Raw genomic sequence first — 27,424 nt, 5'->3', positions numbered from 1 at the left:
CTCTGTCTGATGGTGAGCCAGTGGAGGTTTTGCAGCAGAGGAGAAGCCTGTGTGCGTCTGGGGAGCTTAATAATCAGCCTGGCAGCATCATTCATTCCCACCTGCAGTTTACGTAGCAGCTTGTCTGGTAACCCAATGTAAAGCGAGTTACCATCCATAATCGAGGCGTGACATGATCAAGGCTGTCACCACAGTTCGCATGGTGGAGAATACGAGGAGGGGTGAAAGTTTCCTCAGCTGCCTTAGCAGGCCCACACAGGTCCAGAACACGGTGGATACTTGGTTGGACAGTGAGAGTTTGGCATCTATTTTAATACCCAGGCTTTTTACCACCGATGCTGGAGACGGAGTCTCTCCCAGCTCTTGTGGCCAGAATTGGTTGGTCCATGGGCCATTGTTTGCAGTGATGGCTAAAACCTCCGTTTTGTCCGGGTTAACCTTTAGTGAATTGGCAGTCATCCAATTTACCACATATCTCAGGATGTCTTGCACACGTGCGTGGGCTTGAGGGGTGTTGTCGATTTGTAAAATGATTTGTGTGTCGTCTGCGTAGTTAAACAGCTGGCAGTCCATCCGGGCCAAGTCCCTCACCAGCGGTCTGAGATAGATGTTGAACAGGACTGGGGACAGGGCAGACCCTTGCGGGACTCCACAGGTTATAGGCCTTCTGTCAGACACATAATCACCCATCTGAATTTTTGGGGAGCAATCTGTCTTGAAGGAGGTAATTCACTGATGTATCGTCCCACAGATGCCTATGTCCCGGATTCTAGCTAGGAGTTGATCATGGTTGACCGTGTCGAACGCGGCCGACAGGTCTAGGAGGACAAGGGCACACGGCTTCTTGCTGTCAGTTTGAGCCTGATTTCATCCAGTACTGACAGCATCGCCAGCTCAGTGCTGTGACGGGCTCTGAAGCCTGCCTGCCTGTCCCAGAGTAGGTGATGTTCTTCCATAAACATTGATAACGTTTTGAGGACGTCTATTTAGAGCTCTCCCTAGTGAGAGACGCTAGGGCTGCGAGCGTTTTTACCTGGAACTTACTAGCTGGCATAGGTATCTGTGAAAATTGTGTTTTAAAACTGCTAAAAGATCGTTTTTATAACTTTTTACCTGGGGGTTTTAAATTGAATAGTTAGCTGGGGAATTGAGTTAGGCACACTGACATTTCTCCAACACGCTGATCTTCCTCTCTCTGCCTCGCCCAGCCGTCTTGTGTTATTTGCTGTTGGAGGCGGTGGGCGCCATCTTAGGTAGGGCTGGGGGTGCGCTCTAGTCGCGCCGCCCTCCCGCCCTCCCAGCCTATTTAGAGTTGCTCTGTGAAGCCCTCGCTGCCTATTTAGAGCTCTCCCTAGTGAGAGACGCTAGGGCTGCGAGCGTTTTTACCTGGAAGTTACTAGCTGGCATAGGTATCTGTGAAAATTGTGTTTTAAAACTGCTAAAAGATCGTTTTTATAACTTTTTACCTGGGGGTTTTAAATTGAATAGTTAGCTGGGGAATTGAGTTAGGCACACTGACATTTCTCCAACACGCTGATCTTCCTCTCTCTGCCTCGCCCAGCCGTCTTGTGTTATTTGCTGTTGGAGGCGGTGGGCGCCATCTTAGGTAGGGCTGGGGGTGCGCTCTAGTCGCGCCGCCCTCCCGCCCTCCCAGGCTATTTAGAGTTGCTCTGTGAAGCCCTCGCTGCCTATTTAGAGCTCTCCCTAGTGAGAGACGCTAGGGCTGCGAGCGTTTTTACCTGGAACTTACTAGCTGGCATAGGTATCTGTGAAAATTGTGTTTTAAAACTGCTAAAAGATCGTTTTTATAACTTTTTACCTGGGGGTTTTAAATTGAATAGTTAGCTGGGGAATTGAGTTAGGCACACTGACATTTCTCCAACACGCTGATCTTCCTCTCTCTGCCTCGCCCAGCCGTCTTGTGTTATTTGCTGTTGGAGGCGGTGGGCGCCATCTTAGGTAGGGCTGGGGGTGCGCTCTAGTCGCGCCACCCTCCCGCCCTCCCAGGCTATTTAGAGTTGCTCTGTGAAGCCCTCGCTGCCTATTTAGAGCTCTCCCTAGTGAGAGACGCTAGGGCTGCGAGCGTTTTTACCTGGAACTTACTAGCTGGCATAGGTATCTGTGAAAATTGTGTTTTAAAACTGCTAAAAGATCGTTTTTATAACTTTTTACCTGGGGGTTTTAAATTGAATAGTTAGCTGGGGAATTGAGTTAGGCACACTGACATTTCTCCAACACGCTGATCTTCCTCTCTCTGCCTCGCCCAGCCGTCTTGTGTTATTTGCTGTTGGAGGCGGTGGGCGCCATCTTAGGTAGGGCTGGGGGTGCGCTCTAGTCGCGCCGCCCTCCCGCCCTCCCAGGCTATTTAGAGTTGCTCTGTGAAGCCCTCGCTGCCTATTTAGAGCTCTCCCTAGTGAGAGACGCTAGGGCTGCGAGCGTTTTTACCTGGAACTTACTAGCTGGCATAGGTATCTGTGAAAATTGTGTTTTAAAACTGCTAAAAGATCGTTTTAATAACTTTTTACCTGGGGGTTTTAAATTGAATAGTTAGCTGGGGAATTGAGTTAGGCACACTGACATTTCTCCAACACGCTGATCTTCCTCTCTCTGCCTCGCCCAGCCGTCTTGTGTTATTTGCTGTTGGAGGCGGTGGGCGCCATCTTAGGTAGGGCTGGGGGTGCGCTCTAGTCGCGCCGCCCTCCCACCCTCCTCACACCCTACATAATGTGCATCCCTGCCAGACGGCGCAGCGGGCTGGCGCAGCGGGCGCGCCGGATGCGCGCCGAAGCCGCGCCAAAGCCAAGCCCGTCTGCGCCCGTCCGTGACCGGACACGGCCCAGGGCCCCAACCCCTGGCCCTGATCGTAAGCTGACCTGGAGTAGGAGTGACTTAGTAAGTTTATCCTCGATCGTGTGCACCCGAGGCCACCATAGTGTAAGGGTAGGGGAGAATGAAGGGTGTAGCTATTGTCAATTCCGCTTTAGCTCAGCCCTACCAGACACCAGGGCAAGCAATCCCTCGCTGTCCTGCGGCCTCGTTAATGTTAGGTCGCTTAGCCGTCACAAACATGACGTATATGACCTCCTCACTGATAAACATTATGATCTGCTGTTTATTACCGAAACGTGGCTAGACGCCAATTCTGATCCTGATACCATTCAGGCTTTACCTGATGACTATCAGATGGTGCGCCTGGACAGACCGATAGGCAGAGGAGGCGGGATTGCGATCGCCTTTAAACAACAATGGCCATGCAAACTAGAACTAGTTGACCTGGCGGGATGCGAAGCAGGTGTTTTCACCATAGCAATTGATGGGAGCATGACTATAAAGGGCCTGATAATTTATCGCCCACCGGGACCTATGGCCAGTTTTAAAAGAAACCTCCTAGAGTGGGTCACAGAAACAGCGATCAGGAGGGACAAGTTTTTGCTGTTGGGAGATTTAAATATACACCTGCAAGACGCACTAGACAAAGGAGCAGTGGAGTTCCGGGAAGAACTCCACACCCTACAGCTAGAGCTAAAAGGTCAGCTGCCAACACACAACCGTGGGCACCTGCTCGACCCAATATTCGCCAATTGGGAGGGTGTTTTAGCCGCTCCCCCAGTGCCCTTGCCCTGGACAGATCATTTTCTCGTTCCGTTTACTATTTACTTGTCTAAGCATATAGCTAGCGCTCCCACCCCTCTTAACTACCCTCGACGTAGGTGGGCAAGATTCTCCCTGCAAGAGTTTAATAAGGCTCTTACCGTGGAAGGGCCCCCAGGAGGAAATGACGTGACAGCGGCAAATAAATTGCTGAATGACCGTATCACGGCTGCTCTGGACCACACAGCCCCATTGGGTTGGTCTAATAAAGCTGTCCACAGACAAAGAACTGCTCCCTGGTTCAGCGAGGTGCTGCGCTGTGCCAAAAGGGACTGCAAACGAGCAGAAAGACAATGGAGAATGGCTTATGATGATCGGATGAAAGAGGCTTACCTCACAAAACGACGATCCTATCATAATAAAATCCGTATAGAAAAAGCCACCTACTATGCAGATAAAATTCACGTGGCTGAAAACTCGGCTAGGGAACTGTTTAGCATATAAAATCCCTTTCCACCCCAATAACCGTTACTCGAGATGAAGATCACTCAGTAACAGCATGCAATCGCATTGCTAACTACTTCGGAGACAAAGTGCGCAAGATTTACTCTGCTTTTCCCGACACGCCACCCTTAGCGGAAGAACCCGCAGATTTAGCAGGAGCTGAAGCTGACTCAGATCTGCTACTTCATTTCACCACTCCTCTATCGGAGGATCTCGTTAAAATCTGCAGATCCGTCAGATCTGGCTCCCCACGCGATCCTGCTTCCCCAAAAAGGCTGAGTGACAGCATAGAGACACTGGAACCTTACATCAGGCGTTTGCTAGATGTCTCCTTTCGATCCAGTTCTCTACCTGTGGACTGGAAACAGGCTGTGGTGCTTCCCCTCCGTAAGAAGCCTAACATTGGCTTCAATAAGCTGGATAACTTACGCCCCATCTCTCTCCTGCCTTATTTTTCGAAGGTAGCAGAGAAGGTGGTAAATAAGCAGCTAATGAAATATGTGGAGGACAGTAACCTTCTTCATCCGACTCAATTCGGGTTTCGGCCACGCCACTCCACCGAGTCTGCCCTTCTTAGGGCCTCCGAAACTCTCAGGCAGGGTGCTGACGAGGGTCAAACCATGGCTCTCATCCTTTTAGACCTTAGCGCGGCGTTCGACACTGTGGCACATTCCATCTTGCTACAGTGTCTGAGCAAAGGTGGGGTGAGAGGGGCAGCGTTGAAATGGATTTATTCATTTCTCGCAGGCCGAGGCTTCCAAGTGAGGCAGGGTGACTATTACTCTGAGCGAATTGCTCTGGACCAGGGGGTGCCGCAGGGCTCGTCCCTGAGCCCAACACTTTTTAATCTCTACGTAGCCCCGATTGCCTCCTTGGTAGAGAGCTACGGCCTCCGAATGGTTTCTTATGCCGACGACACGCAGTTGGTGATCTCCCTGTCGCGCGCACCCGATCTTTCGGCGGACATCTTCAGAGCCTGTATGCAAGACCTAGCTGCCTGGATGTCCGCAAACTGCCTTAAGCTTAACGGAAATAAGACCGAGGTGCTTGTCGTAGGGGGAGACCGATCAGCGTGGACGTCGGCATGGTGGCCTCCATGCCTTGGCTCAACACCTATCCCATGCCTGAAAGCAAAGAACTTGGGCATTTGGTTCGACTCCGACCTGACCTTCGGCCCTCAGATCAACCGGGTGGTCGGATCATGCTTTGGGACCCTCAAAAGTCTCAGGAAGGCATTGAAGTTTTTACCTGTAAAGGCCCGTCAAACCCTTGTGCATGCACTAGTCACCTCAAAGATGGACCATGGCAACCTCCTCTATCCAGGGACTCCGAAGAAGAATCTGAGCCGTTTACAGGTCCTACAGAATGCCGCTGCCAGGCTAGTACTTAGACTACCCAGAAGAGCCGCATCCTCGGTGGCCCTTCGGTCCTTGCACTGGCTCCCGATCAGAAGTAGGATTGACTTCAAAGCACTCTGCATGTGCCATCGGATCATCAACGGGAGGTCTCCTCTCCCTTTGAAAGGACTGTTGACGCCTTATGAACCGCCCCGCTCCCTCAGATCCTCTGGCTCGGGACGCCTTGTTGTCCCCAAGGTGTCCAGAGCACGGATGGGCGGAAGATCCTTTAGGTACCTTGCAGCCTCAGATGGAACACACTACCCTTAATATTGCGTCTCGAACCATCTGAACAAATCTTTAGAGCCAAGCTCAAAACTACACTATTCGAACAGTAAAGTATTCCACTTCTGTAGGTTCCAGTTAGCAGCCGCTCCTTAGCGCGGGGACACGCCGCTGTGCGTCACCAAGCGCTTTACAAAACTCCCTAAATAGAAAATAGGACGTGTTGTTCCAAATGTTTTGCCAGAAAAGGGAGTTGGGAGATGGGCCTGTAATTTTTCATGCTGTTGGTATCAGCTCCCGTTTTTTTGAGTAGGGGGATTACTCTTGCATCCTTAAAATTCCTGGGGACTTTCCCTGTTTCTAGAGAGAGGTTGATCACAGTGTGTGACCGATCTGACGGTTGGACACGCACTGTACAAAGGCCAATGTAAAGTGTGTTTTTTCCAAATCCAAGTAAACTAACCATGCCGTCCATGTTGCTTCAAACCAAACTATCCACGTATATTACCCAAGGTTTGTTGAAGCATTGAAGCAATGGCTCACAAGATAAGTCTTTAATCGCTGGCTCTTTGTTTCTCTTGCAGGATCATGACGATGCATTGTGGATGCACAGGTAGGAAACCACATTGTGTTTATAATTCAGGTCACTGGGGCAGAGACCCTACTACTCTCAGGAGGTTACAGAAGGTTCCAGGTGCATGATGTATTTTACAATACAATAAACCAACATGTAACACCTCTAAAAGCAGTGTAAATTCCTTTGCTACCAAGGTTTTTAGCGAAAATCCCATTTTTTGAGAACTATTATATTAATGCAAAGCAAAATAAATATATTTGTTTACCACAATAATATTAGAGCAATGGAATGTATGACGATGCAGCGCATACATTTACAATGTATGCCTTTACAACGCAGTTTTTACATCACAACATTCTTTACAACGCATTGTTTTACATCGCATGCCATTAAATCGCATTTTCAGAAACTACCTTTACAACGCATTCCATTACATCGCATTATACCTTTACAACAGATACCATTACAATGCATACCATTACATCACATTTAAGGTAAGTGTTGGATAGTAAAGAGGTAATAATTACTATTCTAACTCCAGTGAGTGCAAAAGTAGGGTAAGTGTTGGATAGTGTAAGGGTACTATGCATTGTAATGGTATGCATTGAAATGACTTGCGATGTAATGCCTGTGTTGTAGTGACGTGTTATAATGACATGCATTGTTGTGACATGCGATGTAATGGCTGCGTTGTAATGACATGCGATGTAAAGGATATTGCGATGTAATGACTGCTATGTAAAGGTAGTGCGATGTAATGACTGCGTTGTAAAGGTTGTTTCCCATTTTGAAAGCCTCATTGAAGACAATGGAGTACCTCTGGGCTTAAAATAATGGCTGGTATAAGCTTTCTACTCCAACATTCAAATGTTTGTCCCTCTGTTTCTCCCTTTTTAATTTAGAACAATATTCTAATATTCTTATAAGCCTTCTGCACCAGGATATACTGGTTGTTAAAGGCTCTTTTGAGTCTTGGGTTCTGGGTGGTGAACTTCGCTCAGTTCGCGGAGTTTGCGGAGTTTTCTGCACTCCGCACTCCGCTGAGCTCGCGGACTGCAGATAACTCCTCTTTGCGATGTGCAGCAGAGTTTTTTCCCCGCTCGCGAATGGTAAGTTCGCGAGCACGAGAAGCCACTTGGAAATAATTTCCACCCGAGCGGCAAGAATACCAGAACAAACTGCAGTTCGTACTGCACTCTGCCACTCGCGGAACTTCGCTGAGTTTTTTTGTAACTTCGCGGAAATCCGCGTACCAAAACTCCGCAAACCATGCCCAGGCCTGGTTCTGGGCCCTTAACCCTTTAACTGCTAAGCCTTTTTCCCCACAGTGCTAAGCTCTTCAATGGCTATCTAGGGTGTTTTTCTGTTATGCCTCCATAATGTTTTTCCACATAAGGTATCCACACCAAATGTGTGTCTTTTTGTCCCATCGCCATAGGAATCCTAAGAGTACACAAAGTTTGTGTATTCCCTTATAGAGAACTGTGAAAATAGCCAAAATATAGCAAATTATTAGGGGAAAATCAGAAAAAGTGACCGCAAAAAAAAAGTTCTTTTCCCTAGAAATAGCAACAATGAAAGATTTGCTGTGATCAAATCGCCATCTCCAGCTTTCAGGATCATGCAGATAGCTATCAAAAAAAGTTTTATCACCATTTTGCCATTTTACTAAGAGGTAGATTATTTTTCCTAATTTATGTGCTTTCAACATGCTTCCAGGGTGTGTTGGAAACAGGTGTGAAACACTTTGGTGATCCCAGAAAGTTATACATTTTTTAAAAGTAGACATCATTCTGAATTCAGCAAGAAGACATTTGCGTAGATCCCTCAAGGTTTTCTTAAAGAAACTAACTATTTGACAAGAGTAGGAAAAAACTGCGATTTGTGAAACATTTTCATCTTTAACTTTTCGTCATGAAGGCCGGTTTACAAAAGCAAGATACCATTGCATCCTTGACACCATTTTGGTTGCCGGACTATGCAGGGTTCATAGGTTTTCCAAGAACCAAAAGCATTCAGAGTCAACAAGTAAGTTGCATCGTACAATGATTTTTCATTCTGTAACGAGTATGGAGCAATTCATATGGTGAAATACAATGAGTGAAACATGGGTCTGAGGGAAGCGTATGTATTTCTGAAATGTACATCAGATATTGCGTGTAGGAGAAGTGGATTTTTGTACATCTCTGAATATGTGGGCATCCATACTAGCCTGTGATTCAAAGTTATTTTGCTAAATGTCTTCTTTCTTACACACTGGCTCACATGTCGAAGGCACAAATGCAGAAAATCCAATTGGCAATAACACATATTCTAGTATTCTGTGTTACGAGGTGTCTCCCGATGCAAATTGTACCCCACTCTTTGCAATACAATACACCCCAAAATGCAATTTGGAAGCATCCTATTTTATTCAGCAGAATCCATCCGTGGGTAGCTGTGGATTTTGAGCCCTAGCTCAGCCGGCATCTAAGGAAGCCTACCAAACCTGCACTTTTCTGAAAACTAGACTTCAGGCTGGCATTAGTGTGGCACCCAGAAGCCCCTGCAAACCCCTATCACTGGATAAAACATATTTTTACCTCATATTTGTCTGATTGAATGTTCCAGAATCTGTGTGGAGCCACAGATTTGCTATCACCCATATCTCATGATAAAATGGTACCTCACTTGTGTGAGTGCACCATGCTCCTGTGACAGGAAAAGGCCTAAAACACAACATTGACAGATGAAAGTTTTCCACCCAAAACCGTACATTTACTGCAATGTTGATTACTGTTGAATGTGGGCCTTAGCTCAGCCACAGCCAAGCAAACCTAACAAACCTATACACTTCTGGTGGAGTACAGGGTGGCATGGCTTGCATGCCGCTCAGTGTGTTTTTTTAACCCAGAAGTAGTTGCAAATTTCAAACTTTGCCTAAGAACATATATTTTCCTCCTATTTATTTGTTTGAAATCTCTGGAATCTGTGAGGAGCCTCAAATTTCCTACTACCCAGGGGTTCCCACAAGTCCCCCAATAAATATGGTAACGTGTGGGAGGGCCTTGTGCCCAAAACAGGAAAAATCTAAAAAGGCAATATGAACCCATCAAATGTTTTCCTGAAAATCAACTCTTTTTTTGCAATTTGCACAGCTATGAGTTTGGGCCTTACCTTATCTGGCACCTAGGAAACCCTAGCAAAGCTGTACATTTCTGAAAATTGGGCACCCAAGGTACTCCAGGGTGGCATGTCTTGCACAACTCTCTGTCTGATTTTCTTTAACCTAAAGCCCTTAAAAACCTCAAACATTGGCAACATTTTTTTTTACACATTTCAGTGATGAAAACTTATGGAACTCTTTGGGTTATTACAAATTTCATGCCACCCAGCATTCCTCTAAGTGTCATGATCAAAAGTGGTCCTCACGTGTGTGGGTGGGCCTACTGCATGCCACAGAAAAGGGCCCAAAAGGCAACATGTACACATCAACATTTTACACTAAAATCAACCTTTTAAACAAAAATGTATGGGTAGCTTTGGATTTTGGGCCCCAGATCAAACAACACCTAGGAAAACCTACCAAACCTGCACATTTCTGAAAAATAGACAGGTGGGGGAGTTCAGGATGGAATGATTTATTTTGCTCTCACCAGGTTTTTTTAACCAAGAAGCCCTTGAAAATATCCAATTTTAGCAATAAAAGATGTTTCTTCAAATATCTGTGATAGAATGTTATAGAATCTATGGAGAGCCACAGATTTCATACCATCCAGCAGTCCCATAAGCCTTCTGATAAAAATCGTACCGCACTTGTGTGAGTGGGCTGAGTGCCAGCGAGTGGAAAGGGCCCCAAAAGGCAACATGGACCCATCACCTTTTTCCACTGAAAAATTACCTTTTTTAGCAATATGATAGCTGTGGATTTTCTGCCTTAATTCAGCCGGCACCTAGGGAAATCGACCAAAACTGCACAATTCTGAAAACTAGAAAGGAGGGATAATCTAGGGTGACATGACTTGCATGGCACTCGCCATCTTTTTTTAACCAGAAGCCCTTTTAAACTTGCAACGTTTGCCACCAACATACAGCCTCATGCATCAAGCCAAAATCCAGTCGGTAAAATACCGATTCGCTAATAGCTCCCAGTATTGAGTTAAAAAAACCCAATCCCAATGCATCAACCCAAAAGCAAAAATCGCTATTTAAGGAATCCTTAAATAGCGATTCCTTAAATAGCGATAGCATTTAAGGAATCCTAAATTGAGATTCCTTAATTTAAGGAATCTCAATTTGGGATTCCTTAAATGCAATGCATGAAAGTTAAAAAATTAGCGAATTCGCTAATAGGGGGAGCAAATTACCATGAAGATGAACTGCATGGTAATTTGCTAAAAGTTTGAAAAATGCACTTTTGTGCATTTTTCAAAGTTTCATGTTGCGCACACACATGCCCTTAGAGCATGTGTGTGTGCAACATATGTGCACATATCAATTTCAGGGGTGCAATAGGGTGTCATTTTGACACCCTTGCACCCTTGAAATTGCATGAGCAATTTGCGAGAACCTACTGGTACTCGCTATTTGCTCATGCAATCTCCAATTCATTCCTATGGGCCTGGAGGCCCATAGGAATGATTGGGATGGCATTCCTTAATTACTACTCGCAATTTGCTAGTAGCAATTAAGGAAAGTTAAGGAATCGCTATTTGAATAGCGATTCCTACATGCATAGCCTTTTGCTATTCCTTATTAGCGATTCCTTATTTTTCGCTAATAAGGAATCGCAAATGGCATTGTTGATGCATGTGCCCCATAGAGGCTTATTTACAAGTCCTGTGTGCCGCTAGAGCGTCACTTTTTGTGATGTTCCTGTGGCGTAAAGGGCTTAGCGATATCTGCAAGGCCTTGTAAGACCACCCTGCCAGGCTTTTTATGGCTTTGTAGATATGGAGTGAGGCAATACAGTGCAAGTCACTGCGTTGCCTCACACTGTGCCGGGTAGGCATGCCATAGGCATTGCAGTGGGTGTTCCCAAGCAACACCCTTACGTTTTGACACATTCCCAGATTTACAAAATGGTGAAATGTGGGAATTCGTTAAAACCATGCAACTTCCCAGGGGAGGCGTAACAAGAAGGAATAACATTAATACTCCTTGTTTATTCCTCTTTCCATGTGTGCTGCATTCTGCAGTACACATAGAAAGAGGGAAGTTCTCAAATCATTGTTTTTATGCAGGAAGGTGTCCCTACAACACAGACACTCTTGCCTGCATTGGTGCGCAGCTGCTAACTGTGCACTGGTGATGGCTGAAAAGGACAGGAATGCAGCGTATCTTTTCGATACGGTGCATTCCTGCCCTTTTGAATTGGCTTAGGGCAGCGCAGCAAAATGACTTGCGGCACTGCCTTTTGCCAATTCCTTGTAAATGTGCCCCATATATTTTACTCACATTTCTTTTCTGGGATGGAAATTCTGCAATCTGTGGGAAGCCACAGATTTCCAACAATCCAGCATTACCTCCAAGTCTCTTGATCAAAATGTCCCTCAGATGTACAGGTGGGCCTAGTGCCTGGGGCTTGAAAGGGCCCAAAAGGCAACATAGACACATCAACCAACCCTTTTTTGCATTCTGGGTAGCTGTGGACGTTGGCCCCTAGCTCAGCCGGTACCTAGGGAAACCTACCAAACATTCCCCTTTTTCTGAAACCTAGACACCCAGGGAGGTCCCAGCTGACATGAATGGCATGGCTCTCACCAGTGTGTTTTTACAGAGAAGTGAGGCACAGGGTCAAGACTGATTTGCATATGGCTGGGTTCAAACTGGAATGGCATGGTGAGCAAAAAAACGATGGATTTAGGCCCAGATCTCTGTACTGGGGTGAATGTATGACATTGTTCTGCATTCTGTCCATCAATTGTTGTTTTTGCATTTGTCACCCCGAGTGGGAAGGGTATGCCCAGACGTGGGTCCCTTGCTCTCCATGCCACAGGAAATCAAACAAGCCTGGCTGAAGACGACTGAAATGCCAGAAACCGGTCCTAGGATGCCTGTTTCCAGTCCAAGGAGGACCTGGCTTAGCAGTTCGGGCTGGACTGTTCCCATGAGGCACAGGGTCAAGACTGATTTGCATATGGCTGGGTTCAAACTGGAACGGCATGGTGAGCAAAAAAACGATGGATGTAGCCCCAGATCTCTGTACTGGGGTGAATGTATGACATTGTTCTGCATTCTGTCCATCAATTGTTGTTTTTGCATTTACAGAGAAGTCCTTGCAAACTTCAAACTTTGGTGATCAACACAAATTCTCCTCATATTTCTGTTAGAGAAAGTTCTCAATCTCTGTATAGTCATAAATCTCCAACACATAGCGTTGTCCCAAGACTCCTGATAAAAATGATACCTCACTTGTGTGAGTGGGCCTTGCAGTCACAGGAAAAGGCTCACAGTGCAACATGAACGGATTGAATTTTTCTACCAAAACCAATGTTTTTATCCAAAAGCCCTTGCGAACCTCAAACTTTGGCTAATAATATATGTTTTTCTCACATTTCTGTGTTGAAAGGTTCTGGAATCTGATGAGAGGCACAAATCTCCAACCACCCAGCATTACCACAAGTCTCCTCATAAGAATGGTACCTCACTTTTATTGGTGTGCCAAGTGCCCAGTGCTGGAAAGGGCCCAAAACACTACATGGACACATAAACTATTTCCAAAGAGAAACATCCCTTTACAATTTGGGTAGCTGTGGAGTTTAAGCTGTAGCTCAGACGACACCTAGCGAAACCTACCAAACATGCACATTTATGAAAACTAGACACCTGGGGGAGTTGAATGTGGCATGAATTTTGGACCCTAGCTCAGGCAGCACCTCGGTAAATCTCCACATTTGTGAAACCTAGACACCCAGAAGAGTCCTGCCTCACATGACGCCTGTTGCTCTTGACAGGCTTTTATTATCCCGAAGTCCTTGCAAACCTCAAACTTTCGCTAAAAAACACATTTTTGAAATCTGCAGGAACCCACAAATGTTCTACCCAGCATTCTCCTAAGTCTCCCGATAAATTCCTCACTCATGTGGGAGGGCCTTGCATCTGCAACAGGCAAAGGCCCAAAATGCAACATGGACAGACCACATTTTTCTATCCAAAAACGGACCATCTTCTGCAATGTTGTTGGCTGTGAAATTTGAGACACAGCTCAGCCGGCACCTAGGGAAACCTACCAAACTTCAAACTTTGACTAAAAACACATTTTCCTTACATTTATGTGAGGTAAAGTTCTCGTATGTGCTGGGACCCATACATTTCCTACCTTCCAGTATTCCCCTACTTCTGATAAAAATGGTACCTCTCTTGTGTGGGTGGTCCTAGAGTCCTGAGGACTCCCTTTGACCTAGGTTTGATCTGGTCCTGTTGCCGACACTATGCTCAGCTGCACAAGTGGGGCAGCACTTTTATTGGGACAAGGTGGGTAACGTCAGGTGGTAGGAATTTTGTGGATGCCTGCTGATTCCAGACCTTGCCTTCACAGAAATGTAAGGAAAATGTGTTATATTAGGAAAAGTTTGAGGTTTGCAGGGTATTTTGTGGAAGAAAAGGAAATGAGATCCATGCAAGGCACACCGCCATGTAATCTCCTGGATGTCTACTTTTGAAACATGCCTGTGGTTGGTAGGATCTATGGGTGGCAGCTGATCCTGGTCTCAAATACCAAGGCTACCTCTATTGCTGATCTGTCCATGTAGCATTTTAAGGCATTTTGTTCTACAGTTTATTGGTGCACCTACACAAGTGGGGTACAGTAGTTGTCAGCAGAAATTGGTAAACAGTGGCTGTATGACATTTGTTGCTCGCTGCATATTCCATAATTTTTGCACTTTGAAATGTGAGGAAAATATGTTTTTTTTCTAAAAGTTTGAGGTTTGAAAGGGCATACGGGAAAGAAAACTTCTTGAGATCCAAATCAACCCACACAAACCTGGACTCCCCTGTATGTCTAGTTTTAGGAAACATGCTGGTTTTGTACATTTCCCTGGGTAGTAGCTGATCATGGCCTCAAATTCTATAGGTACCCCTACAACAAAAACCTAGGGTTTGAGTGGGAAAAAAGATTGTCCATGTTGCTTTTTAAGCCCTTGGCTTTTGGGGCCAGTAGGCCCAACCACAAAAATTGCATTCCATCTTTATCTGGAGACACACAGGAACACTGGGTGGTTTGGCAATGTATGTATTTCCACAGATTCCACACATTTCCATCATGGAATGTAAATAAATGCCTTATATTATCCAATTACTCAAAGTTTTCATTTTTCTGGGCATTGCAGGAAAGTGAGTGGGATCAATGCAAGTTAAACCTTCAGGTGTTCAAAATGTGAGAGGTTGTTATTGTTCCTTTGAGGTGACACCACTTCTAATACCGGTTGTTTTTTTCCACAACCAATTTGGGGGCATATCAGCAACAACCGGCGATAATTATCGCTAAGCGCACTTAGCGCTAGGATAATTATCGTCGGCTAACGTGGATTTTTATCGCTGAGATACCGTGCTATTAGCAACGCTTATCTCAAAAGCGATAAAAATCCTCACGCTAACTGCCTAACGTGAGATTATCGATGGAAACCCAGCGATAATCTAAAGAAATGTGGTATTAGCTTGTTGATAGGGCCTCACAAACTTAGCCATGATATCCACCTTCCATAGGATATCATGGCTAAGTCAGTCCTGAAGCAGGCGCAAGGAAAGTAGCGATAACAGGGGTTATCGCTACTTTTCCTGATGCTATGCTTCATAGCGTGGGGCTTGATGATAGGAAAAATGTCGCTTAGCGACATTTTTCCTGTCAAGTCAGGTCAGGAACGCCCACTTTCCATCTCATTAGAGATGCAAAGCTGGGCGTTACGAATCCCCACGCTAAAGCAAGGTTTCACGCGTTAGCGTGGCCTTGCTAACTAGGTGATAAAATTATCGCCGCTTTTCGGCCGAAAACGGCCGCAAAAGCGGTGATAATTTTCTATCGCCGCGTTGTAGATATGCCCCTTGATTGGGTTTTAGCAATACGTCAGGGCCAGAACAGCCTACAAATATAAATAGGAGGTTGTAAAATATACCCCGATGAACAACTGTAATACAAAAACTGACAATCCCAGACATCCTACCCACGCGCCCCCTTCCCCGACAGAGCTCCAATCAGATTCAACATTCGACCCACATTGCAGACCCTTGTGCGGTGGCACCATAGATTTGACTTTGACATCAAGTTGGGAGTCCATAGTAGGAACTGGAGACAGTATTATGCCCCTGTAATCAACCCATTGCTGCCATATCTTTGCGTGTTTTTAGGGGCAACCCCTTGCCTGGAAAGCCGCTACCTCGAGGCCCATGCTAGGGTCCACTCCCATTTTAGCAATGTCTCTTTTCGCTACTGTGAGCCCTAAAAACAACAGCTGCTTTGTATGGCTGTTCCCCCCTTTTACCTCCGTCCGGTGTAAAATTATTACTGTAGGGTACAGTGCAATCACCCAGGAGAGGACCTCCCCGAGGCAGGACGCCAGCCCCTGCCAAAAATGAGTCAAAGTTACACAGCTTGACACTGCTTGGAGGAAGGTATCCTCCTATAGCACACAGCGGAGGCACACAGGGAAAGCTATTATACCCCTTGAGCCAGAGACATAGCCTTGTGTAATAGGCCCTATGTAGGTATTTAAATTGAATTAAGCAGAGAAGTGGAGAAGTGTGGCTCAATGGTTAGAGCGGCAGACCCTGATGCAGAGGTCTGGCCTGGGACCAGGGTTCAATTCCCGCCTCGGCAGCTGTTGGATTCAATTTCCCCGGACCTGATAATTCTCGCCTCGGTGCCTATTCTAATCATGGGTCCCACTGTGCAACTCTGGGCAATAGCTTGCTTAATCTCCACAACGGCCCCCACAGCGCTAGGATGCCTGGCTTCACCTTGGGGGGTGCCCAGGAGTGGACATCTCACAGGAAGGGTTCCACAGTGGTATGAATACAGCGCTACGAGACCTCTGGGTAGAAGTGCGCTATATAAGTACAAATACATTTACATTTACTGCTATCGCTGCTGCCCAGAGAGCCTCCAGAGCCTCCAGTCATCATCCACCCAATTCTTAATGTTGGCCTCCCATGCCATCCTTAAGCTTGACAGTTTAGTAGAACTATTAGTAATCAGGAACTGATAGATCTGGGTGATCTTATGGGTACTCAAGTCACCCATTAGAAGCTTGCCTCCCAAATGGCTCAGTTCTGCGGCCTCTTGGAGATTACGGAGACGGGAGTATGGTGTAGCGGAGCTGCAGATATTAATAAAATTGGCTATGATGTAGCTGATCATCATTTTACAGCTCCTGGAACGATTTTAGCACTGTAACCTGCATAACATCTCCAAGCTTACATATACATTTCTGGAAGCTGCCCAATAAAGCCACTTGTTGAAGGAGATTGCCCTGCTACAGAGGCGTCCCTTGCATCAGTTTCCCCCACCATCCCACCTGCCTGAGGGAGTGTATCCACAAGTCTATGACCACCTGGGGAAGGAACCCCACCCTTCTCCCACTATATACGTAGTCAAGCGGGGAGGCCTTGCCTATCGCTCATTTGCATAAACTGGGTTATCTCTGGGGCCGTACCACCAGTCATTGGCAATCAACAAGTGGGGGGTTGCATAGTAGGACTGAACATCTGCAGAGGCAATGCCCCCACAGTATGTGGGCTGGAAGCATGCAAGAAGAGGGATACGAGCAGCCCCTTCTCCAAAGGAAACCATGACGAAGAGATTGCGTTGGGGTAGTTCTGAAGTTGATATACCAGTCTGGGCTAAGAGACCATTTTGAATATTGTGGAATGTCCTATCAAAGATAATGGCAAAAGGGACCACGGGGCATATCAGCAAGGCCCGGTGTTAAAATTATCGCCGCTTTAGCGTCCGTTTTCGGACGAAAAGCAGCGATAATTTTAACGCCCTATTAGCAAGAACACGCTAACGCGTGAATCCATGCTCCTTCGCCCTTTCCCTTAACGCCCAGCTTTGCATCTCTAATGAGATGCAAAGTGGGCGTTCCTCCCCAGAATAATGGGAGAAATGTCGCTAAGCGACATTTCTCCTATTATCAAGCCTCACGCTAAGAAGCATAGCGGCAAGAAAAGTAGAGATAACCTCTGTTATCGCTACTTTCCTTACACCTGCTTTGAAACTGACTTAGCCATGATATCCTATGGAAGGTGGATATCATGGCTAAGTATGCCTTGCCCTATCAGCAAGCTATCGCCAAACCCTGTGCGATTATCGCTGTATTTCCAGCGATAATCACACAGTTGGCAGCTTGCGCTCTGAATTTTATTGCTTTGGAGATACGCGTTGATGATAGCACGCTATCTCCGCGATAAAATTCAGAGTTGGCCAACGATAATTATCCTCGCGCTAAGAGCGCTGAGCGATAATTATCGCCTGGCCTTGATAATATGCCCCCATGTCTTTACTTCCTCTTTGATGCATGATAATACCAGTGCTAGATTGTGAGTCAACGATAGCATAGAATCTGGAGAAACAACACACAATAACTGACCCACAGGCAATCGCAAATACATTTACAGACTACTACTGCTCCGTGTACCAGTCGACCTCCAGCTCCTCCGTTGCAAAATTAGAGCAGCTCCTCTAGACTATCTGAATGCCGACCCTCACGGCTGATGAAAGAGACGTGCTTGACAGTGCACTCACAGACGACGAACTGGCGCAAGCGATCGATGGCCTTCATACTGGTAAGGCATCCGGTCCTAACGGATTGCCAATTGAGCTGTACAAATTGAAACGGGACGCTATTGCTCGCCACATGCGCAATATGTTCAATGAGAGCCACGAAAAGGGACTCCTGCCTTACGACCAGCGTGTAGCCACATTCTGGAGGATACACAAGGACGGTGCGCCCAAGACCCACACCTCTTCCTATAGGCCAATTTCTCTGTTAAATGCTGAACCTCAAATCCTTGCCAAGGTGCTGGCAAATCGCCTGATACCAGTAATCTGCAACCTCATCCACCCTGACCAGTCGGGTTTCATGCCCCAGCGCAACACTGCGCTAAATCTACGGTGCGTTCATGGCGTTCTGGGCAGACTGGTCACTATTCGGGAGGCGGCGGTGGTGGTCTCGCTGGACGCCACGATGGTGTTCGACACTCTAGAGGAGTCTTATCTCTTTGCAGTCCTGACTAAGTTGGACTTCGGCCTGGGTTTCTTTGGCTGGGTGCGGCTCTTGTATTCTGAGCCCCTGACGCAGGTGGTAGTTAACAACAAAAAGACTTTGACGTTTGGACTGAGCCGGGGGACCCGCCAAGGGTGTCCTCTCTCACCTCTCCTTTTTATCCCCTGTCCTTGGAGCCTCTGGCGGCGTGGATGCATTGGAGACCATCAATTCGAGGGCTCAAGTGGACGACAGGATGGGAGGATCGCATTTCCCTTTATGCGGACGACATCCTTCTATTTTTGACCTCCCCCAAGTCCTCCCTACGCGTTGTCCTTGATATTTGCACCGTCTTTGGGAGGTACACACCACTCTAGTCAGGACGAGGGAGTTACACGTCAAAGATAAGCCCTGCTCACCCCCTTGGTAGCTTGGCACAAGCAGTCAGGCTTATCCCAGAGGCAATGTGTAAAGCGCTTGCACAACCCACACAGCAACAACACACTAGGCACACCACAAAAGGAACTCCACACAAGGTTATATCAAAAATAGACCTTGTTTTATCATAAAACACATTAGGATAGTAATCACACAATATACACTGTGCCAACTCGCACTGGGCAATATTTACAGGGGATTATATGCACCTGACAGGGCCAATTGGGCCACTGTCAGAACCATAGCAAGTACACATAATAAATGTAGAACCAATAATAAATGTAGAACACAACCAGTAACTACTGTTAAAATACTGTACTTGGCATCATCTCCTGCAACATAAATCATATTATGCAAGCAGCATCACATTAGGAGTGAAATACATTCTGCGCCAACCTCATAAGCATAAACACATTATGCCATAACCTCACCAGCATAAACACATTATGAGATCATCTCATAAGTCTAAACACATTTGACAATAACCTCACAAGCAGAACTCTTAGACATAAAACATAAACACTAGAGGCATAAATCATAGTGCGTAAATCGCATTTCCTAGCACCACATAAATCACAGTAGGGCCTGGCGCCCTGTCAACCTCACACTGTCCCCCTGGCCAACTAGCCTTCTCAGAGGGCTCAAATGCCCTATGTCCCAAATGTCAGGGCAGCTGCCAATGCATCAGAATTCACAAGTGTGCAATGCGCTGGGGCAGAGGAGTGCATCTCACTCCTTTCTCATTCACAATGCCCCCAAAGAAAGAATGGCCTAAACGGTGCAGCTGATGCTACCTGCCGTGCAGCTGTGAAGCAAAGAAGGCCTGGCACCACTGTGCCCTCTCTTGTCCCACTCCGGGAGTTCTAAAACATATGCGCCACTTTGCAGCTGCCCACTGTGAGGTGGCACAGCTGTGACAATATCCCCAAAGGGGGGGCCCGGCACCACTGTGCCCTCGGGACCCCTACGGCTCCCAAAACAAATAGGTCCCCATCGTTGGGGCGGCCCGCTCTCTTGCAGGACCGCCCAGACCAAGTATCGGCACCGTACCTCGACTGGCACCAACCCGGTTTAACCTCGAGCCCCCACTCACCGGCTCGGGGGGCAGGACTCTGTTCCAGCCTCTTCTCGCTGCTGGGACTGGCTCCGACAAGGGGCCGTGTCTGATTCAGCACTCCACACTTCTCCGGGCAGACGACTCTGCCCCTCTTCACTCGGTCCCTCTCCTGGGGCCGGGACTTCTCTTGGCATACGCGGGACTTACCTCAGCTCACGGGAGCCCTGCTAGGCATTGACAGTCATCCGGGTCACCTTCTCCTGGATGGGGGAAGGCGGGAGTGACACCCGCGAGGCCCTGCCAACAGTCAGGCGGATGCGCTTGGCTTCCTCCTTCGGCGCTCCTCTTCCCCGGGCCGTGGCGGTGATTTCCTTTGGTGATAGTGCAGGGTGGGCACCCTCCAAAAGGTTCCATGATGCGGGGTGGGCACCCGCAAGTTAAATATACTCAATAAGCGGGATGGGCTCCCGCTCATTCTCAGCAAACCGGGGGAATCCCTACGCTGGGAATTCACTCAGGAGCGCTGCGAAATTCCAGCGCTCCTCTCTGCTAGGGGAATGAAAATAAAGCGCTCACCAGGCGCTAGGAGCCACAGCTCCACAGCAAAACTCCTCAGAAATCAAGTGGGCAAGGCTGGGTACAGGGAGGCAAGCCCTCATGGCGGTTCCTCCTGGGCCCAGCAGCAGCACGCCCCAGCAAGGTTCAGGAACAGCACACCAGCACAGAGCAAACATGGGGTCACAGCCCCTACATTTATACCACTTCTCTCCTTTGTCTGTAGTGCAGGGCTTGGGGGAACCAGATGAAACTGGATCAGGGGGGATTTAGAGCACTTTGTTTTCCAAGCTCCTCTTCCCCTTTGTCAGGTGGGGGCTAGGTGATCAGACACACCACAAGGGGCGGAGCCAGCATTGTCCAGGCTGGGTACAGTCCTATACAGAATCAGGGGATTACCCCTCCCACTACTCCCAAGGCAGATAACCCATTCAGCCTAGCGCTGACTCACCCTGCCCCTCCTGGAGTCACACACACCTCTCAGCCCCTGTCACTCACAAGCCAGATGTGCAATTCACATCAGGCAGGCAGAGACATAGCACACAGAAATGCCAACTTCTAAAAGTGGCATTTCTCAAATAATCATCATAAATCTACGCACACCATTGTGCAGCATTTAATATTACAATTTTATACATACTAAACTTGACCACGCTGCTCCGCTCATCCCCGGAATTACCACTGACACACTGATCAGAGAATCCCCCATGCATTCCTATGGGAGGGCAGGCCTACCTTACCAAATGTAACACAGAGATCGCATGCACTTTACACTGGACCACAGTGCTAAAGTGCCCAGAGGCTTAAAACCACCAACACCATGTCAGAGAAAAGGCAAAAAGTTTAGAGATGAACCTGCCAAAAGGGCCAAATCCAATACCTACTATACGTCCTCAGCGGGGATCCCCCACCCCTGCCCCGCGACTGCCCGATACAAGTGGTAAGTGAGGGTTTTCGATACTTGGGCATATTTATCACAGCCGACCCTAGGCTTCGCTATGAGCGTAATCTGCTCCCCCTTCTGATGATGCTTAAACGTGATGTCAAGGTGTGGAAGCAACTCCCGCTCTCGCTCCTTGGGAGGACGGCATTATTCAAAATGATGCCATTACCGCGCTTCCTATACGCCCTGCAGAATTCCTTTGATCTGGTCCCAACCAGTTATTTTAGAGAAATAGAAGCCCTGCAGAGAAATTTGCTGGTGGATGGTAGGCCTCGGATAACACTCCAGAAGCTGGTCCTGGGTTGGTACTATGGGGGTATTGGTCTTCTAGAAATAAGGAGATGTTATTGGGCCGCGCATCTGGTGGCCATTAATCATTGTGTATACGAACTTGAAGAGGATCCTGCTTACAGGATGGATAAATGATTACTGCCTGGGGGCGCATACCATAGAGCCCTATATTCCAGACCACGCTGATATCATTTTATGGGTCCGACTAAACACTCGGTGGCTGTGTAGCACACGGCGAGCAAAAGTCTGGGGTGGGATGGGAAACTCTCTCTGGCAACTCCCCTACGGGATTCGGAAAAGTTGGGCACACTGGGCACCACCAAGGGATTCGACAAGTGGGATCTGATATGGATCTCAACTATCGTTGACCTGTGGAAGGGAGGGAGCGTGGTACCGTTCGCAGACTTGCAGCAAAGCCAAGACCTCGCGGACTCAGTGCACTTATGCTATCTACAAGTCAGACATGCATTTCAGTGGAATATCCCTGGGGACACCTCCCTACTGGATGCTTCGCTAATAGAGGACAGGCTATTGGATGTCAACTTACCAGATGGGGTCATATCTCTGACGTACAAAAAGCTGGTCAACAATATACCTGACCGCCTGATACTCCTGAGACAGCGCTGGGAGGGCGATGGGCTTGAGATAGATGATGAGGAATGGCAGGAGGCTCTGGTCTCCCCTAAGGAGGTTGCCATCTCTTCTAGATTACGTCAGGTGCAGTTAAAGATACTCCACAGGATATATATCTCTTGTCCAACACTGGTTAAAATGGGTAGGATGGATGGGGGTGATTGTAGGTGCGGATGTGAACAGATTGGCTCCTTCATGCACATAATTTGGGAGTGCCCCCTTGTTCAGTCCTACTGGTCAGGAGTGGTTGAATGTGTGAGTCGGGTGACGGGGGTAGTCACACGACCGGAAGCAAAGAGGTGCCTCTTGAATATCTGGAAGCCCACAGACCTCAACAGCAGAGATAAGTTATGGGTTACGTTGCGTCAAATGATAGCCAAGCGGAACATAGCACAGTCATGGGGGGCGAGGGAGCCACCCGGGGTGAACTCCTGGAAAAACTACATGGACTGGTGCATGTTCAGGGAAAAACTGTGTATGTCTCCCGTGGGTGTCCCAGGAAATGGTCCTCCATCTGGGACAAATGGAATAAATATCGAGGATGCATCTGTGCTCTCCCCCTGGACCCTGTTTCCAATGACCAACTCACGCCTTAACCCCTGTTGCAGAACAATGTATTTTGGGGCAGATCTGCATATTAGCAGGGCTGCACCATTTATTTTGCGTGACTCAAAAACCCCCTTGCGCCACCATGGATGCGCCACATTTACAATGCGGCACACCGTGGCGCAAGAATAGACAGATGCGTGACGCATCTGTTGGCGTAAGGGTGACGCAGTGCTGGAGTTGTGTCGGAAGCACAACACAACTCCAGCACTACTCAGGGGTGCCCTATACTTAATATGCTGCGTCACTCCTTATGTCTGCTTCAAGCAGGCATAAGGATTTGAGCAGGGACATAAAAGTGACTCAGTGAAATCTTGTAGATTTTACTGCGTCACTTTTACGGGGCTTCCTTGCGATGGAACGCCCACCCTGCATACATTATACTTGACGCATGTATAATGTACCACAGGGCTTTACAACATGACGCATCTCACTAGATGTGTCACGTTGTAAATATGTCGCATAGTGGTACATTGTTTACGCCGTCGCTGCGTCACAAAAGTGACGCAACAGCGGCGTAAAAGTGTCGCAAGGGGCTTGTAAATCTGCCCCTGAGTATTTTTGTACCCGTGAATGCTCTAAGGCTCGAAGCATATTTGTCTGTATTTCTCAATGCCTAGTATTGTCGACTCTGTGGATGGTTAATAAAAAGAATTATAAAAAAAAAAAAAGAATCTGGAGAAACGAAAACTCCTAAATATTTGAACCTTCCGGTAGATAGCTGCAATCCTGATGCCCACTCCATGTTGCCAGCGTCCCCACCGACGGAGAACACCACTAATTTCTCAACATTCCTGTAGTGGTCCTGAGGCAACCGAATCTGTGAAGAAGAATAAAACATCATCTGCGTATCGCATTATCTTATCGGATACCGCAGCAGGCCAATCAGACCCTCACACCTGGTCATCCACCCTTATCCATGTGGCCAAAAGCTCCCTGACAAGAGCGAACAATAGCGGGAACAGTGGACATCCCTGCCTTGTATACAGACTAATCAGAAAGGGGACGCACACCACACCTGCAACACTGACAGTGGTGGACAAGTCAGTGTATTACAAGCAGACATAGCAAAGGAATCTGGGACCCACATTTAGGTGTTTTAGAATTACAATCAGGTACTCCCAGCTAACAGATTCAAAAGCTTTGTCTATGTGAAAATAGCACGTTACAACACATGCTTTTACTATGCGGTACTTAACAACGCGGTTGTTACAAAGACCGCATTGTTACAACGCGATGCCATTACTACGCTAGTCGTTACATCGACTTGCAGTAGATGGCATCGTAACATTAGGAATTAATAATTTACTATTCCAACTCCAGCCTACGCAACAGTAGGGAAGGTGTTGGAATAGTAAATTATACTATTCCTTATGTTAGAGAGCCATCTATTGCAACTCGATGTAATGACTTGCGTAGTAATGGCAGTGCGTTGTAATAACGCGGTTGTTGTAACAACCGCGTTGAAAAGGCATCCGGTCTAATAGGCGCAATGTAAAGGTTGTTTCCCGTCCATGTCTGCTAGAAGCACTGCCTCTCGCCTCCCCAAATGGTTTGCCAGTGCCAGGGTATTGTATACCAGCCTAATAGTATGGTGTGTGGCTTGGTCAGAATGAAGCAGATCTGGCATGTATTCCATTATCCTGTAAGCCAGGGTTTTAGCTAGGAGCTTCGCCTCTAGGTTAAGGACCCAGATTGAGCACTATATGAAGTGTCCTTCAGGCTGGTGGCCCGGCCTAAGGAAGACTACAATCTTTGACTGTCTCCAGTCCGGTGGGAGCAGTGACCCTCAAGAGTGGAGTGGATCACCCCTAATAGATGTTTCCCCAATTGCGGCATGCAAATATTAAAGAACTTGCTGGAACAGTCATTAGGACCCAGGGATTTCCCAATCCGCAGCTCTGCCAGAGGCAGGTAGAGCTCCTCTTCTATGATTGCTTCGTCCAGTTGAGCAGAACCACGGGGGAAAGCCACAATGAAGTCCACGACCTGATCCATACCTATCACCTTCCACCAGGCATAGACTTTCCCAAAATATGTAGAAGACATTTGGGCCACCTCACACTCAGCAGCTCACCCTGAGCATCTCAGATCACTGATATCGCCAAAACATCTCAAGCGGTCTGACAGTCTATGTAGCATCATGCTCGATATGTTGCTGAATTAATAGATGCGGCTTTGTGCAGCCTGCAACTCCTATTTAGCATCATCAATGAGTAGTTGTTGGTATTGCTGCTGGGCAATACCCAACTGGCACAATGCCAATATCTCTTTGGCGGCTACACTCTTCCAACATCCGTATCTATTCCCCATGGTCTACTAGAGTGCAGGTTTTACGTTTACACTCTCCAGCACAGTAGCTAATGTCGATTCGTCTGAGAGTCAGCTTGAGGGTCTCCCATAATATTGTCGCAAAGGTGGCTGTCGTGGCATTGATGGCTAAATATTTTCCAATTAACCAATGAATGAGTGCTTTATACAAAGGATTTTGCAGATGCCGTGGCGATAGGCACCAGAGGAATGCCGGCCGCCCTGGTCCCATATAGAGCCTCAGAGCTTCCGGGAAATGATCAGAGAGCCCTGTGGGTAGTATATCCACATCCAACAGCTAAGGATGAGGCAGCTGGGGACAAGCAAATAATCCAGCCTGGAGAAGGAGCTGTGAACCGCCGAATAATAAGTGTACCTTGCATCAGTCGGATGATAGGCCCTCCATGTATCCGCCCATCCCAGTGTGGACACCAGGGAGCCCAGCCTGGTCTCCTGGGCCCGGCATCCCTCACTCTGGCATGCCACCTGTCCATTGCATTAAGTCCTTCCAGTCCCCACCAAAAGGCCACCAGGCAGACCCGGCTGACCACCCGTTCAACAAAAGCCTGTCCCAGCGCAGGAGGGGTGTTGGACCCGGCCTCGTGGCGTGGTCCTGACTTCCCTGGGGTTGGGCCCGTTCCCCGCCCTGGCCTCCACGGGCCACCCGTTCGAGCCGCACGAGGTCGCATACACCTCGGGGCTCCACCATTTTGTTGCCTGCCACGTGACTCTGCACACCAGTCCACCTGACTCCGCTCAACCCGGCCTCGGCCCCAGCAAGGCCCAGACATTGAGGCACCAAGAACTGGCCAGGGGGTATCACGTGAACACCTCATCGCCCTGGCGGAGGGCAGTATCGATGGGACCCCCAACCGTCCCCACACACCGAGGTGCGATCGGCCTCCATCTCTCCTGGGCCCGGCGCCTCTCCTGCTGGGCGTCTGGCCGCTCCCAACCCGGCCTCTCCGCCCCTCCGGGCGCAAGGGTCCGGACTTCAAAGGGCTCCAGGCCTATATCTGGGGCGACCCCGCAACAGACTGGCAGTTGTATCCCGGAGTCGAGAGCCCTGCTGAACGATTCGCGGCCGACGCTACGGAGAAGAACTCTTGCTTGAATCCACCACGAGCCCTGCAGACTGCGTCGCGGCTCCTCCTTGCTGAACTTTGAAGCCCCCCGGGACATCGGGCCCTGCTGACGCTGTCGCGGCCCAACCTCGCTGAATCCTCCCTCGGAGCCCTGCTGACGACGTCGCGGCTCGAGCTGAGCAGAAACCATCTTGAGAGCCCCGCTGACCTGGTCGCGGCTCTCCACGAACTGAACGCCAGAGCCCTGCTGACGCCGTCGCGGCTTGACCCCTCCGAGATCCGGAGGTCCTCCAGCTTGAGGATAAGAACTGGGCCCCAGGTACCCTCGTACCGAGCTCCTGCCAAAGACTGTCCCGCTACCCCTTCCCTTCTAAAGAGACACTGAGACTTTTGTGGATCCCTCGATCCTTTCCGTGTAAATATTGATCCCGTAACCTTTAAGTGCTGATAAAGATTTACTCGTCTTGAGACAACCTCCTTGAGTCCGGTGTGGTGGTGTTACTGTGCTAGTACATGATAGGAGAAGGATCTCCCTCGGAGGCTTCTCAGCGGCGCTCGGCTACTTCGTACAGTGTGGGGGCCCCTCTGGGTGGTCTCTCCGACTCCCCGAGGTCCGGCTTCCAACATTTGGTGGCCAGCGATGGGATCCGAGCCGAACGCAGTACGTACAAGCCAGTAACCCACTAGCTACCCATCCAAACAACCGGAAGCCATGAGCAACCAAGAGAACAACACGACCACGGAGTTCCAGCCCGAACGGTTGGAGGAATACACGCACAAAGAGTTGAAACAGTTCTGCAAAGACAAGGGCATTGCAACCACCGGCCTAGGTACCAAAGAAGAGATGCAGAAAGCCCTGAGGACCTGGCAAGAGGCCGGGGCAGGTCCCTCCCAGGACGAAGGTCCACTGCCCCTGACTGTGGCCACATCAACCGCACCGACTCCGGCAACCGGAGGAAGAAACAGCCTAGAAATCGGCCTCTCCGAAGAGGAGATACGAGAACGGGAGAAGGTCCGGAACCACGAACTA

General features: G+C 48.2%; 1 long non-coding RNA gene across 1 annotated transcript in view; it reads left to right on the top strand.

Annotated features, from left to right (window-relative positions):
* The window catches only part of LOC146813613 (uncharacterized), a 51,505-nt gene that overhangs the window by 2,557 nt on the left and 21,524 nt on the right, over window positions 1-27,424 (top strand). The window contains exon 2 of the long non-coding RNA XR_014962427.1: window positions 6,302-6,330. This is a non-coding gene — a long non-coding RNA (uncharacterized LOC146813613). The remainder of the gene's footprint in view (window positions 1-6,301; window positions 6,331-27,424) is intronic.

This window comes from Triturus cristatus, chromosome 6 (genome assembly GCF_964204655.1).
Source record: "Triturus cristatus chromosome 6, aTriCri1.1, whole genome shotgun sequence".
Classification (NCBI taxonomy): domain Eukaryota; kingdom Metazoa; phylum Chordata; class Amphibia; order Caudata; family Salamandridae; genus Triturus; species Triturus cristatus.
The sequence above is the reverse complement of the archived record's forward strand: the minus strand, read 5'-3'. Positions and strand labels throughout refer to the sequence as shown.